The sequence below is a fragment of the Hirundo rustica genome, chromosome 14 (genome assembly GCF_015227805.2).
Source record: "Hirundo rustica isolate bHirRus1 chromosome 14, bHirRus1.pri.v3, whole genome shotgun sequence".
Lineage (NCBI taxonomy): Eukaryota > Metazoa > Chordata > Aves > Passeriformes > Hirundinidae > Hirundo > Hirundo rustica.
The window spans coordinates 4,117,076-4,134,673 of NC_053463.1; the positions used below are offsets into that span (position 1 = coordinate 4,117,076).

General features: G+C 39.3%; 1 protein-coding gene across 4 annotated transcripts in view; it reads left to right on the forward strand.

Annotated features, from left to right (window-relative positions):
• The window catches only part of EBF1 (EBF transcription factor 1), a 266,747-nt gene that overhangs the window by 220,451 nt on the left and 28,698 nt on the right, over positions 1 to 17,598 (forward strand). The gene's annotated exons all lie outside the window — the stretch shown is intronic.

Genomic DNA, 17,598 nt, shown 5'->3' on the forward strand with positions numbered 1-17,598 from the left:
CACAAACCTGTAATATCTTAATGTCACAGAGCCCCCTGTAACAACGTGCCGACATTGTGCTCCCGTGCTCCTCTTGAGGCAACCCTGGAGTTTGTTTTGCTTTTTGCTGTATCTTGTACTGCCCATGGTCTATAAATGGTGCCTTTCTGCTGCCTCTTGATAGCTCATAATCAGCAATGGTGTCACTGAGGAAACACTCTTCCCTTAAATATTGACTTTCAGGATCCTCGTATAGAAATTCCCCATCTCGTTGCAATGTTTCCTTAATGTGGCAATAAGCGAAAGTTGAAAAAAGGACAGCAAAGGTCAGTGGAATTTTAAACTGAGCACCCCGACATTTCCACAGCATTAAACTCCATCATGCAACATTGCATTTCTGTTTATCTGCTGACATCTGCAGAGGTACCACACTCGATTGTTTGGCATAAATAATTTAGCAGCGAGAATTTTATAATGAGCACAGATAAGATTTACCTAAGTGAAAGAAAAGAAATAATTAAGGAGAAATTGTGTAAGATAAAAAAAGCCCCAGTGAAGTCCTGTAAGAGGGCAATTTTAGCGCTTGTGGAGGCGAGGGTGCATCCTGCTCTGTGAGGAAGCTGCTCTGCACGTGCTGAAAACTTACTGCAACCCATGATCGTTATCTAGAAATGGGAGCCAGACCAGATGATCAAATTCTGAACAGATCAGGCCTCCTGCAAATTTCAGCCAACACTGATCTGCAGGATCTGCTCTGGATCCTCAGCGTTGCTGGGCTCACGAGGTTTGTCCTTTTTCCCCCCTTTAATCCATACAGCAAGGGGGGCAGAGTGAAGCAGGCGCCTGCTCAAGGAATAGGGGGAAGGGAGAAAAAAAGGAAAGGCAGAAAATAATCTACAGCTGATGCAGAGGCCAAAGGAAATTGCTTTCTGTGAAGTTCAGGGCGCTGCAGTGAGAGTTGAGCCATGATGGCAGTGGTGTCTGTCCCGGGGTTCTCCTCCATCCCCGTGTGCTCTGCTGGCCTGAGGGATGCGTGGCGGGTTTCAGATCCTTTCATTTGTGCTCTCGCAGCTCTGCGCTGGCTCAGGAAGCAGAAAACGTGCAATTGTTTTTGTAACCTAAATAACATTTCTAGTTTAGAAGCCCCGAGGGAAAAAAAATCCTTGTCAGGCTGCCAGGCTGAGCTGGCATGATGATAAATGACTGAGGTGTGTGTTCTGACTCTGCGGGGACGTGTGGGGTGAAGAAAAACCTCTTCCCTTGCACCCTTAGCATCTCCAGTCAGGAAGGGACAATTGCAATCTGAGGACATGCTCTTGCCTCTGGAAGGAGGGAGGACTAGGCATTTCCATTCACTGGAAGAATCATTTTCTTGCGAGTTGAGGTGTTGGGGCTGTGTCGTCTCTTTAAGGTGCTGGCGATGCCTGTGGGGTTTTTCTGCCTTTGGTGATTCCAGTCACAGGACAGACAGAAAATGCGTGTTAGATCTAACTCAGGAAACAAGCGTGGCATGGGGTGTCAGCAGAGCAGCTCAGCTGTTCCATCAGCACACGTGTGTGTTTTTAGGAAACAGTTTGAGGTTTACAGCTATTGGCCAATGAAAGTGTTCTTACAGAAAAAATTAAAAAAAAAAATTCCTAGGGATTTGTGTGAAAAAGTCTAAAGCTGCATGAAATTCATCACAGATATTTTCTCAAATTTCTGCAGTAATTCCCTAATAACTTTTGTCCCTTTAGATTTCGCAAATTTGATAATTTGAATTTTTATGGAAGACGGGTTTTTTCCCCTGAAGTGCTACTTACAGTGCCAGTATATTTTGTTTTTCTTTTTTTCTTAGGGAAATTGACTTTTCCACGTACGCTTTGGTAATGAAACTTTCTTTTGTACTAAAATTCATTAAAAATGTGTCTCTTTTGTTTATTTCCTACTCCTTTTTTTCCATAAGCTATGAGTATTTTAAAACATTAAAAAAACCCAAACTGATAAAGGCTTTATATATATACACATTACTACATAATTTTCACTGCATTTTTTGTTTAAAAAGGGGTGAATCATTTGATATACTTTAAGATTCAAGAGTATCCTTACACAGAAGCAGCCAAACAGCTCAGAAGTCAAGGAAACTGTTTGGGTTACTTAAGTACTTGATTAAATTAGGAATCTAATTGTCAACCACTGCTCATTTTCATGGGATTATTCTAAGATTCTCAATACCTACAGTCGTTACTGTAAATTTTGACTGACTACGAGCATTTAGTGGATTTTCCATCTTGTATTTTAATCTCCACCCCCCCTGTGTCAGAGCTGTGCTGACCAATGGGTTTAGTTTGACTTGGGTCAGCTCCCTGTTTATCCTGAGTTGAGCCTCCTCATTTCTCTGCTGGCAGCACTGGCAGGATCCCCTCTTAACATTTGCTTGATGCTGCTCTTACCTACTCCAGGGCGTCTTCCACCTCAAAACCCTCTCTTGGACCATTGCTGCTGAAGGAAATCTGGGTCACCTTTAGTATGATTTAAGAACCTAGTAAGTGTTTTGTTGTTGTAGGTGTGGGTGCTGTGGGTAAAGCCACACACTGATTTGAGCCCCATGGGCCTCTTGGGCAAAATCAGTAATATCTCTGTCCTGTTGGTTTTCATTTCTGCTCTTGTTTTTGGTAGTTCCATGTCAGTATTTATCCAGACCTCTTTAATATGGCCTGAGCAGGGCTGCTTTGCACAGCACTCAGGAAGTTCTGGTGCTGCTGGAACGGGATTTTTTGTACACAGTTTGCTTATTAGAGGCTTTCCTGTAACACGTGTACGCAGCCTGAGTCCTTCTAAGCTCTAGTCTGGTAAGACAGAGGGGAGAAAGGCTAGAGCAGGTATTATTCTGTTAAATTGCTCACAGCTTATTTAGATAAAGAATTACTCCTTGCTTTTCTTAGTGCACTGTACAGCTTTTTTTTTTTTTTTTAGCCATCTTTTTTGCATTTTGTACTTTGTTATTCTGATGATGCTGAAAGACAAAGACACAAACTCCTCTCCCTAATTCACTCCAAAGAATGTACCATCTCTTTCTATTTTCTTGTTAAAACCCAATTGTGTGCAATTTGTAGGAAATTGAAACCACATTTTTCACTTAACTTTCCAAAATTAAAATTTATGAGGAAAAAGAAGCAATAAAGCAGTTACAATCTGGTCATCTATTATTATCTCTGTGGTTGGAGTAGTTCCACATTTGAAGAAAGTGACACCAAAAGTTTATCAAGCTTGTACGTGTCAGTAATTTCACTTCTCTTTATTATTTCAAACCACAAGAACTGCTGAAGTTAGTACTATGAACTTGGAAATTATCTTGGTGAAAAAGGACTTGGGTGATCTATAAAAACAAAGCTTTTCTTCTAGCTGAGAAGGACGGAGAGATATTAATTTTCCTTACTCTTTCATTTTAGAATATTGATGTTAAAATAAATTTAACAAATTGTTCTCCTTAAGCTGATTTAACGGAACTCGTTGTGTAAAAGCTGAATTTTCCTCTAGATCTATTTCTATGTATGTGTTTCCCATTATTCTTCTGCTTTTGCTTTTGCATTTCCCCTCTACTCTGAGAACAATGGGAATGACAGTCCAACGCCAGGAATCTCGACTGCTCCAGCTCTAGAATGTTAGTGGCACTTGCTTTAGTTTTCTCATTTTGCCTTTTTTGTCTCTGAATTAAAATCAAGCCAAATGATGGATGCCCATTACAATCAATTGTTTCAGACAAGCCACCAAAAGTATTGTAGGATTCATTTACATTTAATCAAATTACACTTTATTTGCAATTCAGGGAAATGAGAACTCTGCAGTAAATCAAATATTTCCTCTCCAAGGGCCCCATTCAGCAGAAAATATCTACAATCTTCCAGGCTGGTGCCTCAATGAATGTGGCAAATCTTCCAGCGGGAGGAGAGCTTGTGCCAACAAACCATCTATTGCAGTCTCTGCTACATTTTTAGGGTTGTGGACACCTAAATATTTTCCAGTACAAATGCAGACCATCGAACAATGAATTGTGCAGTGTCTGACAGCAAGCTTGCACCTCTCTTAGCTCCCTTTCACGGGCCACCAAGAAACAGTTGCAGGAGTTTTGTACACCACAGGTTGGAAAATTCTGCTTTTCCTCTGTGCAACCTGTTATGAAGTGGGAAATTAATGAGTCACTGAGTGTCATTTTTGGGGGTGATCTTACATGTCTCCAAAAGCTTTCAGGATGACTGAGAATAAATTAAGAATAAAAATACATTTTAAAAAACCCCTTCAAATAGAATAAATTCTACTTGAAGGCAATAGTACAGGGATGGGCAGATACTAATTTTTACTCATTAGTGCCTTTTGAAGTTGAAAAACTTTATGTGCTTGGAATGGGAGGTTATCATGGACTGACAGCTCCTTTCCTCTGCACTTTACTGCTAAAAAACTCTGCCCAACAGGTGACTCTTCTATCCTTGCCCAGCACAGCGCAGAGAAAAAAAAAAAAAGAATTTTGTCCCTTGTGCTTATTTACGGATTTAGTTCACTAAAACTTGACTGATTGAAGGATCTGATGCCTCAGACAGTTCAAACTGCAGGCCCAAGCACTGGGAGAGCAGCAGCTTTTCTTTCAGTGGCACAAAACCCTCTTTGGAGTCTCAGGCTTCCTTTGTAATTTTGACCCTGTTACTTAAAGTCAGAATTTTAATTGCGTTTAGAGTCCTGAAAGCTCATTTAGGTGCCTGCTGGGATTTTTAAATAGGCATAGGTACCTAAATTTTACAACTTTGTGGCTGTTTGTTCCCCAGCTCTGAAACTGAGGAATAATTCAGGGCTGCTATAAATTGCAGGGAATGTATGATGCCAAATAATGTGGAAAGAGCTCTTATACTGAGGCAAAAAAACACTGTATAGGTTCATGGCCAAGGGGGTGACTTCATTCTTGCTGGTGGAAATACATCTTTGCTGGGAAAATATCCTGAAACTTTAGGTCTCCACGACCATAATCTGATTAAAATACAGAGCTGAAAAAATTCTGGTCAAATCATGTAATGTGTTCTTTAATCAGGTGAGATTTGAAAGCCTAAGAAATAATAAATAATGATTTGCATGCTTGTTAGTTGAATGTCATAAAAGTCAACCCTGAGTACTTTTTCAAGAGTACTTGAAACTAAATTCTGCCATCTGACACTTACACCAGAGTTCAGTGGGTCACTTTAGCTGATGGTGAATGCTGCCTATAGAACAATATGGGATTTCACAGTATAAAAAGCTGTAAAACGGAGTTGCATTGGTCCCACCTCTCCCAATTATTTAATTTCAGAATATTTGAATGTTAAAAAAAGTATTTTTTTCTAGTTTTGTGTCACCAAGACACACAAAGGAATCACATGCAGACGAGAGATTTTCGCAGAGGTTCTTCTGATCCAGCTCCCAGCTGAAGGAGTGGAGAGAAGAGGAGCCCCTTTGTTTATTTCTTACTTTTTATACATTTGTGGGTTTAGCAGAAGATTGGCTTTTTGGGGTTTCCACCCCTCAGCCTCAGTGGCCAGACCAATTGTCAGTTACAATTGTTTTCAGGTTAGAAATATGCAAACAAAGGACAGAGAATGAAAAACAAAGGATTTGTTTATGTTACATCTGTGGGAAAAGGTAGAAAACTGCTCTTAACATTGTTCAATAGCTAAAAAGATCTGACTCCATTTAAGAAAATCAAAAGGCTCAGAAAAACCAGGGTAACAGTTTTGTTCTAGGTGCCCAGGTGTATTTAGTTTTCTTTTATTTGTGTTTGAGTGTTTCATGTTTTACTTTATGCTTGTGATAAACTACTGAAATAGCAATTTTTGGGGGGGACTCTTACGCTGCTGGTGTGGGGGGAATTACAGAAGGAAAGGGAACAAAAGGAAATGACAGGTAGAGCAGGAAAATCCCATGGGAATTCTTTGCTTTTCTTTTGCTTGTTCAGTTTTGAAGAAAAAGGTGACATTGCATTTCCCTTTGCTCTTTAGAGAAAGCATCAACCAGTTTGCATATCCTAGACTTAAATAACCTTGCTGTGCCTCCCCCAGCTTGGGTGAGTGAGAATCCATCTGCTCCAGCAGGATCCACAGAAAATTGTCAGTGTCCATTTGTTACTCAGTCAGCTAAAACTTAGGTTTATTTTCAATAACTGCTTTTACCTGAGTGTGTATCATGCTCAGATGGGGAAGAGACCACACAGAATGTAGAATTCAAAGTCAACACAGTGAGAAGACCCCCTGATGGGAATTTCCTCTCTTGAGAGACCTCTAAGGTGTGGTCAGCCCCCTGGCTGTGGCCAGGCTCTGCAGGGATGGACACAGCTGCCCATGGACATCCATGGGCTATCCAGCATCAACACAGGGCCTTCAGTGCAAAACCAAAGTGATCTTCTCTGAAGCCCAAGATATTGGACATTTTTGCAGTCCCGTCCCTTTCCCTGTGTCCTCTTTGGTGAGAGGAGGTGTCCTGACAGAGAGGATGGGCTTGGCTTGCACGGGGCTCCTGTGGGAGGTGGGAAAAATTCCCTGGGGTTGGGATGCACTGCCCAGGAGAGCAGGAAGCAGAGAGAGCCCGGGGCAGTTGTGAGTGAGCTGGTTTGGAGCAGGAGCATCCTCTGTGCACACTAATTAACTCTGGCAGCCAGGTGCTTAATCCTTCACACAGCCAGGGCCTCGGTGAGTTTGTCTGTTTAAGCTCACTCTTGCATAGTGCTGATGGACCCAGAAGTGTATTTATATCATTGCTTACTGCCTGGAAAGCTGCAAATCAGTTCCTGATAAATATGCCACTTCCAGCAAGATTAATGCTAAATTCCTCCTTTTAGCGTGGCAATTTGCAAATTGCTAAATTAGATTTTAACATTCGAGTACTCTTTTTTCATGTCACACTCGCAGCATCTTTGTTTTTATCACCTGATGATACTGTTTGTGTCGGTATTGAACATCCAGGTGTATTAATACAATACACATAGATTTTGGTGGCAATTTTTGATGACAGCAGTTCTTATGAAATCTACTAGGAAAAAAAAAAGGTGCAGAAAAATGTAATCCATTAAAGGGGGTTTGCTTTTTGTTTTGAATTGGATGGAAAGCAGGTGTTTGTTTTACACGAGAGAAAATAGCAATACTGCACTACTTGGAAGGTATTTTATTGATAACTTCAGAGCTGAGATCAATGAATTTTCCTATAGGCTGCCAATAATACCTAGAAAATTAGGAAATAAGTACAACTGCATGATTATAAACCTGTGTGATGGTATCTAGTTATCCACTATAACATCTTTCATTCTATTTACTGAAAATTTCACAGTCTTTAATCTGAGTATTCCATCTTTGTGTTAATTAGGGAAATTTTAATATTTCCAATTTAGGAAAAAATAATCCAATTCAAGCACAGGGATTTGGATACTGCTCTGGTGTGCCATGAACCAGCTCAGATGTTTTACTGTGTATCCCAAACTCAGCAGTGACCACTGAAAAACCAAAGTTCATTCCTGTTGTAAATTAAATATTGGGAGAGTTTTGTAACAGGACTGTGAGTTTTCAGGCTGGTTCCTCACTTCCTTTCCTTTTACAGCTTCTTTTTGAGGTATCAGCTTTGTAGGCAAATGGTTGCGTCTCAGATATTTCAATTTCCATAATCACTTTCACTGGTTTACAGAGGGTATTCTGGAAGGTAAGTTGTGAGGATGGAAGAGAGGCAAGATCAGAAGGGAGAGATACAAGCAGATATTTCTGCTTTCTCTTTCCTTCTGCCTGTGAAGCTCCAGCTTCCAGACCAGTGATCCCTCTGTAGACGTGTTCAGCGATGCTGAGCTCGTGTTTGGGGGCAGAGCTGCAGGATTTGTTGATCCCTCTGTAGTTGACTGGCAAGGTGATCTAATGCCATAATTTAATTTAGCCGAAGCCAGTTCAGCCCCAGAGCCCTCATTTTGTCGGGATCACCAGCCCTTGACGGCGTTTGCTCCTCAGCTCCATCCCATCCCCTCCTTTGCTGAGCCTCAGGCAGGGAGGGCCTGGCAGAGCTGCCCATGGGGCACTAATGGTTTGTGGGTGTGAAGATGGTTAACTGAGCTGTGCAAGCAATCAAGATGAGTTTCCCAGTTAGCAGGCACCCTGGGAAGAAATGAGTAACTTTCATTCCTGGGATTATGAGCACTTAAGGGAGAAGACATATCAGAATTCTGCTCATGCTGCGTGAGATAATCCTAAAATGCAGCATGGATTTTCAACTTACTCCTCTAGCAAAAAAAAAAAACCCAAAAACCAAACAAACAACCCAGAAACCATCCCAGGTGAGGAGAAATCGATGCTCATGTGAGTTCCCTTGCAGTCAGGCTCACAGAGCTAAATGTGGGGTAGCATTGCATGCAAAGTTGGATTTTACTTTATGCTTTTCTTGAGTTCTATCCCTTTGCTTGTGGCTTGCCTATTTAAAATTATAATTTAAAAAAATGGAACTTAAATAATATTTATGATATTTTTTCCTGTAAGACTTACAATGTGAGTGGAATATCTGAAAGATGGAGGCTTAGCTATTTGATGTGTATATGCAGTAAACTAACTAAACTTCAGCCACAGTCAGTGTAGTTCCCGAAAATTTGCCAGAGTGGTTCTGCTTTAAACTGGTTCAGGATCTTGGACAAAGTGAATCTAGGATGAGTTTGTGCTGGACCTAAATGAGTAATAAACACCTTCAGGAGAAGCAAGGAAAACATAATTATTTCACAGAAATTTTGCACTGACATTGCTGAGAAATGGGGAGAGGGTTTGTGGGGGTGCTGCTTTGGTTTAGGGACTTCCTTTTGTGTTTCATCTTCCGTGAAGAATAGGTGGTATCTTTTCTTGGGTATAATCAGTGCAGTAAAAAATAACTTGGAAATTTTCTTTGCCCCTTCTGACAGGAAGCAGTGAGAATACAGGCTTCCAGTCCTGTGTTGCTCAGGGTCACTGCAATCACTTCAGAGGGAGGAGGAAAATGAATTACAATTATTCTTCTGAGCCTACTGTACCTTGGTCTTTGGTAGATGGTTCATGCCATATTACTCCTCGCTTGTTTACTGACCTCCTCAGTGACTCACCTTGGTTAATGAATTAGTTTCAGTTAAATTACTTTCACATTTGGATAATTTTATTTTTACCAGCACCCAGTGCTCCATTTGATTAAATTAAATCAAGCATGTAGTCAATCACCTTTCTGCCAAAAAAAAAAAAAAAAAAAAAAAAAAAAAAAAATCATTGCTGTGGTTTTCCATCATTCATAAGTTTCCTAGGACATGAATTGAGGGGGTGTTGGTTTGGTCCTGGGGTAGGGCTGGTTGGTGCATGTAAGGCAAAAGCAATGGTGCATCTTTAAACAAGCTTTAATAAGGTTTCTTTAACTACTGAGCCTAACTCTGAGATCTCCCCTGCTGTGAGCCATAAGTTGCTTGTAGGCTTGTTCTAGAGAGTAATAAGTATTGTTGTTTAGCAATTGTGTTGTTGAAATTCAGCTCCACTATGTCTGACAGTATTTATCTAAAATACTTTCCCTGGTGCGTGCTCAAGTTCCAGTAAACCGTGTCTTATTGTGCGACCTTTTCATTTTCCAGTGAAAAGGGATCAGCTCGTCAGATAAAAGCTACAAGCTGAAGTACAGGAAAAATGCGTGCTCAGAAAATCCGAGCATGATTGAAAACAAGATGTGTTAAATCAATGCAGTTTATCGCCTGCCTATTCCTGGCAATTGCTGTTCTAAGCTCATTCTGAGCACACACTAGATGATAAAAGTATAGTGTCACAGTGCTCACTGGGGTGTGAGGGCAGGGAAACATGTTTATCAGACAGGCTGGGATGATTTTTTATTATTTTTTTTACCCTTGATAACGTTTATTGTCAACATTTTTGCAGAAAAGAAACTCCAAACCCTGAGCAATTATGGAAGCAGGTGATACATCTGCTGCTGAAATCAGAGACTACTGAAAGCTCTCAAATTACACATTTCTATTTAAATATTACAAACTAGAAAACAACAAACTCAACTGTTTAAATGTTAAACAATTTGCTGCATCATCCAGGGTACAGCCAAAATGATCCTTTTGCTTTCGGGTGAGTAGCCATACTGCAATTTCATGTAGACAAGTCAAAGCTAATATTTAGAAATGAAGGTGTTTGGAAACTATTGTTTTCTCAAGGGATTTAAAATTAGTTATGGAGAGGGATTAAAGACCTAAATTAAACCTCACAGCAGGTCAGCCCTTTCCAAGAGCACCACGCCTATAATATTCATTACAGCCAGGCATAATTCATCTCATTTTTATGATTCAGCTCCACTTGTATTTCCCTGTGAATCTCATTTTCAGAGATTTTAGATGTGATAGATGGTGTTTTTCCAATTTTGTCTCTTGAAGATTCTTTTTTGCTCTGACCATAGTGCACTTGCATGTCAGAAGTCTACAATTCTGAGAAACAGCCAAATTTCGGCTAAGAAGCTTCTGATAGGAATTCACACAGGACAATGAGTTTTTCATTTATGCATCCCCTGGTAATAATTATTTTATTTAATAATCTGAAGAGATGATGAGAAATAACAAGGTTAAAAGTGAGAGAGGCAATATTCAAAAGGAAATATTTCTGCATACAAACAAGTTCCAACGATGGTTTTCAATACTGTCTATCCCAAAGGAGTTTGTGAAGGGTGTAAAAAGAAAAAAAACTTCCTCTATGTTAACCAAAATTATGCCTAGGACAATTTTAAAGGTGTCTGCACCTACACTGTGGAATTTGAGAAGTGCATGCAAAGGAGAAAAAGTTGAAAATATGCAGAATACAGAATGAAAGAAAAGGTTACATGAGGTGACAGTTTAGCATCTCCCACACTCTGTATGGTACATATCTGCATCTGTTTCTGAGCCAAGAGTTTAAAAATAAATGCAGTGTCTTTATTTTTAAAATGTTTTAAAGTAGGTCTAAATATAGATCTTATACCTAACCTTATGCACCTATTATTTTAAATCTTGGCTTGGATGCATTTCTGTGCTTGTGTTTATGTGTGCACGTATATTTATTCAAATGTAGGGACAAGCCATTGAGAATCAGCCCTTTTCAGTATTTTTTTTTGCTGCATGCTCACATGCACCTCCGGAATGTGTCTGAAAATCTGAAAAATATTCACATGTAAATGCTACTTATCCCCTTTTTATAATGACTGCCAAAGTTGCATCAATTAACCTGGATGGCCAGACGAAGCAAACAACATGCATTAATTTCCTCCTGGCCCTGTGTATGCACATCCCCAGTGAATTCCACCAGCCTGTTGTGAAATTGGGATGTTTAAATTCCAGTGCCTGGAACTGGATTCTGTTTCAGACTCCCTTAAGGCCAAATCTTCCCCATTAGACAAGAGGTCAGCACAGTCAGAGGAAGAAGAAACTGTGAAGCTCACAAATTGACGTTTTTTTTTTTTCTCCCAAGCCAGATTGCAGGTTGCTTTGAGTGAGCTTTCAGAGTTAATGTGTTTGGAGAAACCAACACATAATTCCTGCTAGACAGATCTCATAATTGCCTTCCATAACTTCCATAAAAATATGGGGCTCCAGACATGCATTCCTTGCATCTTCAGCACCTCCACTGGCCGCAGAGAGTGGGCTGGGTGAGAAGGGAATTGCTCCTCTGGTTCTAAGTTCCTGGAGAAAAAAAAATTGTTTTCGGGAAGAAAATATTACGCTGTCTATCATGTCTGCAATAACACTGATGAACACGGTGAGCTGCCTCAAACACTGACCTATTGCATCTTTAGTTCAAGCAAAGAGCAGTCGCTGGGGAAGCTCGGGAGAGCTCTGGGTTAGGTTTATCTTTTGACTCAGCTCTGCATTTTCCTCGTTGCTTGACACGATCACGGGCTCTCTGATGGGGCATTACGTGCCAGTAAAATGTAGGAATTACATTTCGGGGAGGTCTATTTCTAATTTTAGAGAAATGACGTGATGTCACGGCTTGATTTTAAAGATGGAATTTCAATGCACAGGAGCATGTTTAAGTGCCAAGAGCAGAAAACCAAGGAAATTTTGGGTTAACACTGGAAGGGCCTTTCTAGCCCAGACCTTTCTGTGCAGGATCTCGCTGTCCCACCCACTTCCGTTCTCCACTGCTTGTGGGAATAAACACTCCAGGGAAAGCCAGTGGAAAGAAAACTTTACAAAAAGCAAGACAAATTCACAACAACAACCACCAATAGCTCAGATGCTTGCATGTTTTCATTTAGGGAGCTTTAATTAGCAAAGGAAAAGTCTTTGCAGGGAGATTTGCAGAACAGGCTTTTTCTCATTTGATGGCGGGGTTTTGAAGTGGGTTTTGCCGCTGTCTTTGTAGAGCAGGCAGAAAGAGACGACTGTGCATAAGAGCTGTTGGGTTTGGTGCCAAAATGTTGCTTTTTAACACCATCCACTAGCACTGCAGGCGTTTTAGTACCTGGAGTTTGACATTGTTATGGTCTGTTGTGTCCTATTCCCATCTTCTGCAGTCAATGTTTTTTGTTAGGGTCAGGGGCTTTCAGCAGAAGTCTTTTGTGGTTGTGGGGTGTTGAGACACAAAACTTTGTGTGTCTTGGCCACAGAGTCACCTTCTATTTATATTCTGATGAAGTTTCTCTCATTGGACAGAAGAAAACCAACTCCAAAACAACTGTGTAGAACCCAAAGCCCCACCCCTTGACAATGCAATTCAGAACTTGTCATCGGCTGCATAATTTTGTTGTAGAGCCAAATTTACAGAATAAATTTGTGAAGAGACAGAGGAAGAGTCTAAAGAATCTTCTTCCATCCCACTGTTCAATGACTCCCTGGTGTTCCACAGGAGCAAACACTGTGGGATATTTAATTCCCACATACAGCCTTTCCCTGAGTCTTTCACTTAAAAAAAAATCAAGACCAGATTTTTCCTCTGAGATAGGGACGGTCAGACCTTTGGGCCTGAGGCAAATTTTCTTGTAGCCTTCAGCCTTTTTTTTGGGTTATTTGAGCCCTCAGAGTCCCTTCCCTCTCTTTGCAGCCTTTTCCACTGGAAAAGCATATGGGAAGTTCATAGGTCTAAGTGCTGCCTTCTCATTGGTTTTGGGTCAAACAGAATGAAAAAGAAACAAGAACTGAAAAATAAAAGGAGTAAATGAAACCATGAATGCATGGGAAACAAATTATCTGGATATGTTTTACATTCTGAAATATTTCCATAATGCTTCTATGTAGTGTGCGTTTATTTTTCTTTGAATAATAATGTTAAAATGTGTCTAATTCAATTACTCTCTGCATTTGCTGAATGAGTTTTCCTTGGTGAAGGGCTGTCCTACACTACCCCAAGCTACGAATTCCATGTGATATTTGAACAGGTCCTTTTAATTGCTGATATTAAGTGTCGATCATTCTGCTGTGAGTTGGCAGCATGGCCAGAGAAACAAATTCCTCTCTCAGATACATCAGACAGTCATTCAATTAACAACCAAAGCTTTATTGACACAGTAGGAATTCATTATGTGAAATATTAAAAAAAGCCTTCCACTGACTAGTTTAAAAAAAAATAATAAAGAGACTTTTAAAGATGGTGGATTATCTGCATGTGGTTATTAAAATTATTTGTGCAGAATTTGAAATTATGGTTATGATGGAAACATTTTTTCTCAGAGGCATAAGCAGCATTTTTGTTGAAAACATAAGCTGGACTTTGAAAAGATGACTATAATGTACACATCCCTATTTCCACAGACATCGTGCGTTTTCTTGATTAAAAGCCTTAGATTTTATGAGTTATGGCTTTAGATTTGCTGCATAAAGAGCTTCATGGCTTATTCTGTTAGAGTCTAATTTGAAAGAAAGTTCTTCCTCAAGGGTTTAAGAAGTAATTCATAAAATGGTAAGAATAATAAATATTGTGCCTTAACTCATACACTAGGATAGAGAGACAGATTTTGTACACCTGGGTGTAATTTTAGTTAATTCACACAAGAGACAGGCTGAAAGTTTATTGTTTGGAAGGAGAAAAATGGCTTAAATCTTGTATTTGCAAAAATGATTATATTAGCTTAAATGAAAATGCTACTCTATTAATGGCTCCAATAAGCTTTGCATTTGGAAAAGTATTTTAATAAAAAGTTACCTGAAGTTTACTGCAACTTAAAATATGTAAGTGAGGGAAAAGTACTTACCTTGATTTATATGTCTTTTGGAGGTGTAATTATTGGCTTTTTACTCACCTATGTAAAACAATGTACTTTTGTAAATGGATTTCTGGCCACTTTACTCTTTTTTTTTTTTTTTTCCCCACATAAAAAATAAGCACTGTCAATCAAAGAATTTTAAGGTTTATTTCCTCTTTAGAAATGATTGATAGCCTTTTAGATTTACAAGTTGACAAGTTAAAGGGTTCTATTGGTATAATTATGTACTAAATTCACAGTCTTTCAATTTAAATGTCCTTTTAAAACCACAAGATTATCATACCTGTATTTTGAAAAGTGGGCCAGTCAGTTTGGGTTGGTATACAAATTGCTTCCATTAGCCTTGGGACCTATTTGAATTTAGCACAGTTTTTTAAAGTTAGTAGTACTTTCAATGGTACTTTTAAAATATAAGGTAATGGCAACGCATTTTAAGTACCATATGTGTTAGCTTGTTTTTAATGTAGGGATGTCAAGAACACAAATAGAGAGTTTGTGTTTCTGATTGATTCTTTTTTTCCAATCACGGAAAGAAAACTGCTATTTGAATTAAAGGACTGGGAAATGCCTTATTGTGGACGGACTTCAGGAGCAGAGACCACTCACATGTTCCGGGGCAGAGGAAAACCTTGCAGGGAGGCATTGTCCCACCTTGTAGCAGCTCTTCTGCAGTGCTTGGAGATGAGAATGTTCCCATTTCTTTGGAGTTTTTCCACCTCCTGAGACACAACTGGTCTGGTTTAACACTGAGGGTGGGGTTAAATAAGTGAACAGATCTCTTTCATTGAGAGATGTTTAATTACATTTGGGTTGTAAATGAGCAAGGAATGGAAAGCTGAAATTATCTGATCTTTGGTCAGATGTCCAGGCAGCTAAAGATTTTTTTTTTTTTTTTAATTTTATCTGAGATTGAAAGGTTGAATGGTTATAGACTAATGGGTAGCATTTAACAATAGCAGTTTAGGATCCAATCCTCCAAATTGCTGTGTGCAGCCTCTCCCCACCACTAAAGTAAAGTTGAAGCTGTTTGAAGCAGAAAGTTTATCTCTCATAATATGCCTGATGCCTTGTGAGATTGGACCATAAAATTAACAGGTTATTTTGGCCATTTAGTTCAGAAAATACTCAGAGGAAATACTCTGTGGATTTCAAATGTGTTGAACGTGTAGGAAGATATGAGAAAATGACTGCTAACTCTGGGGGGATTTCAGAACTGGCCTCCATTTATAATATTGCAGAATTTAGTAACTGCTTTCCCAAAGGATCTAAAGGGAAAATGGCCATAAACTAGACAGAATTAGAGGAGAAACACATTTGACAGAACCATGCTAAAATCTTTGAACATATTTGCAAAAGAAATGTAAATTTGGATGGTAGGGTTTTCGTGTTTTTTTTTTTTTTTTTAATCTTCTTAGATAACAGCTATTTTTGATAATAAATATAAATAGCAAAAATTTAATTTATTTTAAAAAGGTTTAAACTAAGCAGCCTTGTAAGTAAACTCAGAGGTGAGGAAACCAGATGGTTCCAAATCAAGGTACTGTAATATTTTCTGCAAAACTACACAACAAAGAGGTCAGCGGGGGCCAGGGTGTGAAAGGAAATTTAAGAGAAAAAGGCTCAACCATCCCAAAATAAAATGGGCCCAAGAAAAGGAAAATCCTTATGCTCACTCCTTCCGTGTAATGACCTGAATATAAATAAAATATCACATTCAGATATTCCTGATGAAAGGAAATGCCTGAAAAAACCCCAAACAAACAAGGAGACTGGAGGGCTGTCATGACCTCCAAGGTAGTAAAAAGCTCAGTAAAATCCTGAAGGATTTCTAGTCTGGTGTTACCATAATACTGTAAGACTAATTTCAGGATATTCTGATATTAGAGGAATGTTGAGGTCCTGTTGGACCATGTCCCGCTCCAGCCACTCCCCATCAGCCACACATTTGTGTTTCACCATGTTGGGTGGGTTTGGATCCTTCCACATCACCTTCCTCTGCCTCAGGTTGCAGCAGCATTGCTGGGTTTGCTTGTGGAGATGGGATGTGCCAAAGTTCCAGGAGGAGATAAAAAACTTTTACCCTTTGCTTGCCAGCTGGACAATCTGCTGTAGAGACGTTGTTTGAAAATAACAGTGATGTAAAGGGTTTGTTTTGTGGGCTTGGTATGGAACACCAATTAATTGCAAACAAGCCAGGGATTAGATGATTAAATACTGGTTTCATGATAACATGAAGTTCTAATAAGATCATCATAAATCTATATGATATATCCATAAATTAGTAACATGTTGTGTGAGATTTTTTTTTTTTTTTTGCTATTAATAAGCTAAGACGAGAAGAAAAACTTTAAAGTGACTCAAAAATGAAAACCAATTTTTTTTCCTCCACAAAAAAAGAAAAAGAAAAAGGCTGAAAATATAAAAATTCACTTTCAAATTGTTTTTTTTTTTCATTTAACTCAAATATTCAAACAAACTGCGGTGGAATATTTCCACATCTCTATTGGCATGGGAGACTCAAGATGTGCTGTTGTTTAGAGATGCTGGAGAATACTTGACTGTTCCAGTTCACCAAAGCACTTAGGAAATTCTAAGCACATGTTGAAGTCTCACTAACATCTGAGTTTTAAAGTGATCATATGACTGGAAATATAGCTGGAAGGTCATTCAGTGCAGTCCCCTGTAATTATAGGCAATCATATAAAAAACATAATATGCTCAAATTTGCTTTGATGAAAGCAAATGGGTTTAAGTATGTGCTTACAGATAAGCATGTGCTTAAAGGCTTGACACAATCAGAGCTTCCATTAATGCAGACAGACCAGCGTTTTCATGAAGAATAAAGTGTTCCACTTTCACCATTTCTCACCTCCATTTTATTGGACAAGGACTAGGCAAAGATGAACTAAAAACATTGACGTATTTTTTTTTTTTTTTTAATTATTAAGTCTCCTAGATCAGTTTAGTGCTGATTGGAGTCCAAGCCGCTGAAGTCAGTGTTGATGAGTGAAAAATAAAACCTCTGCCAAGACACTTGCCTGTATTTCACAACAAAATTATTTGTGAACATTGCGCATGGAGCATATTAAATGTATAACGAAATTTGGAACAAGAAAGGCACTGGAATAGTAACTACTTTTGTCTTCCAATCACCTTCCTTGTAATATGGAAAACCCAACATGAGATGTGGGATGTAAAGTATTTATCAAATTGATTTCATTGTGCCTTTCAGAGATAATAATTGCTTCCTGTTTGGAAGATGCATGCACCATTCCCAAATCTTCCAGCAGCTTTGCTGGAGGAGCTGAAGTGGGAAGGTTTGGGTTGAAGTCAAAGGACCAGCCTCAAGCAGTGTTGGAACCAAGACTCCAGTGCTGAGTTCTGAGGGGGTTTTGCTGTGGTCCTGCCGTGGCCCCGTGGTGC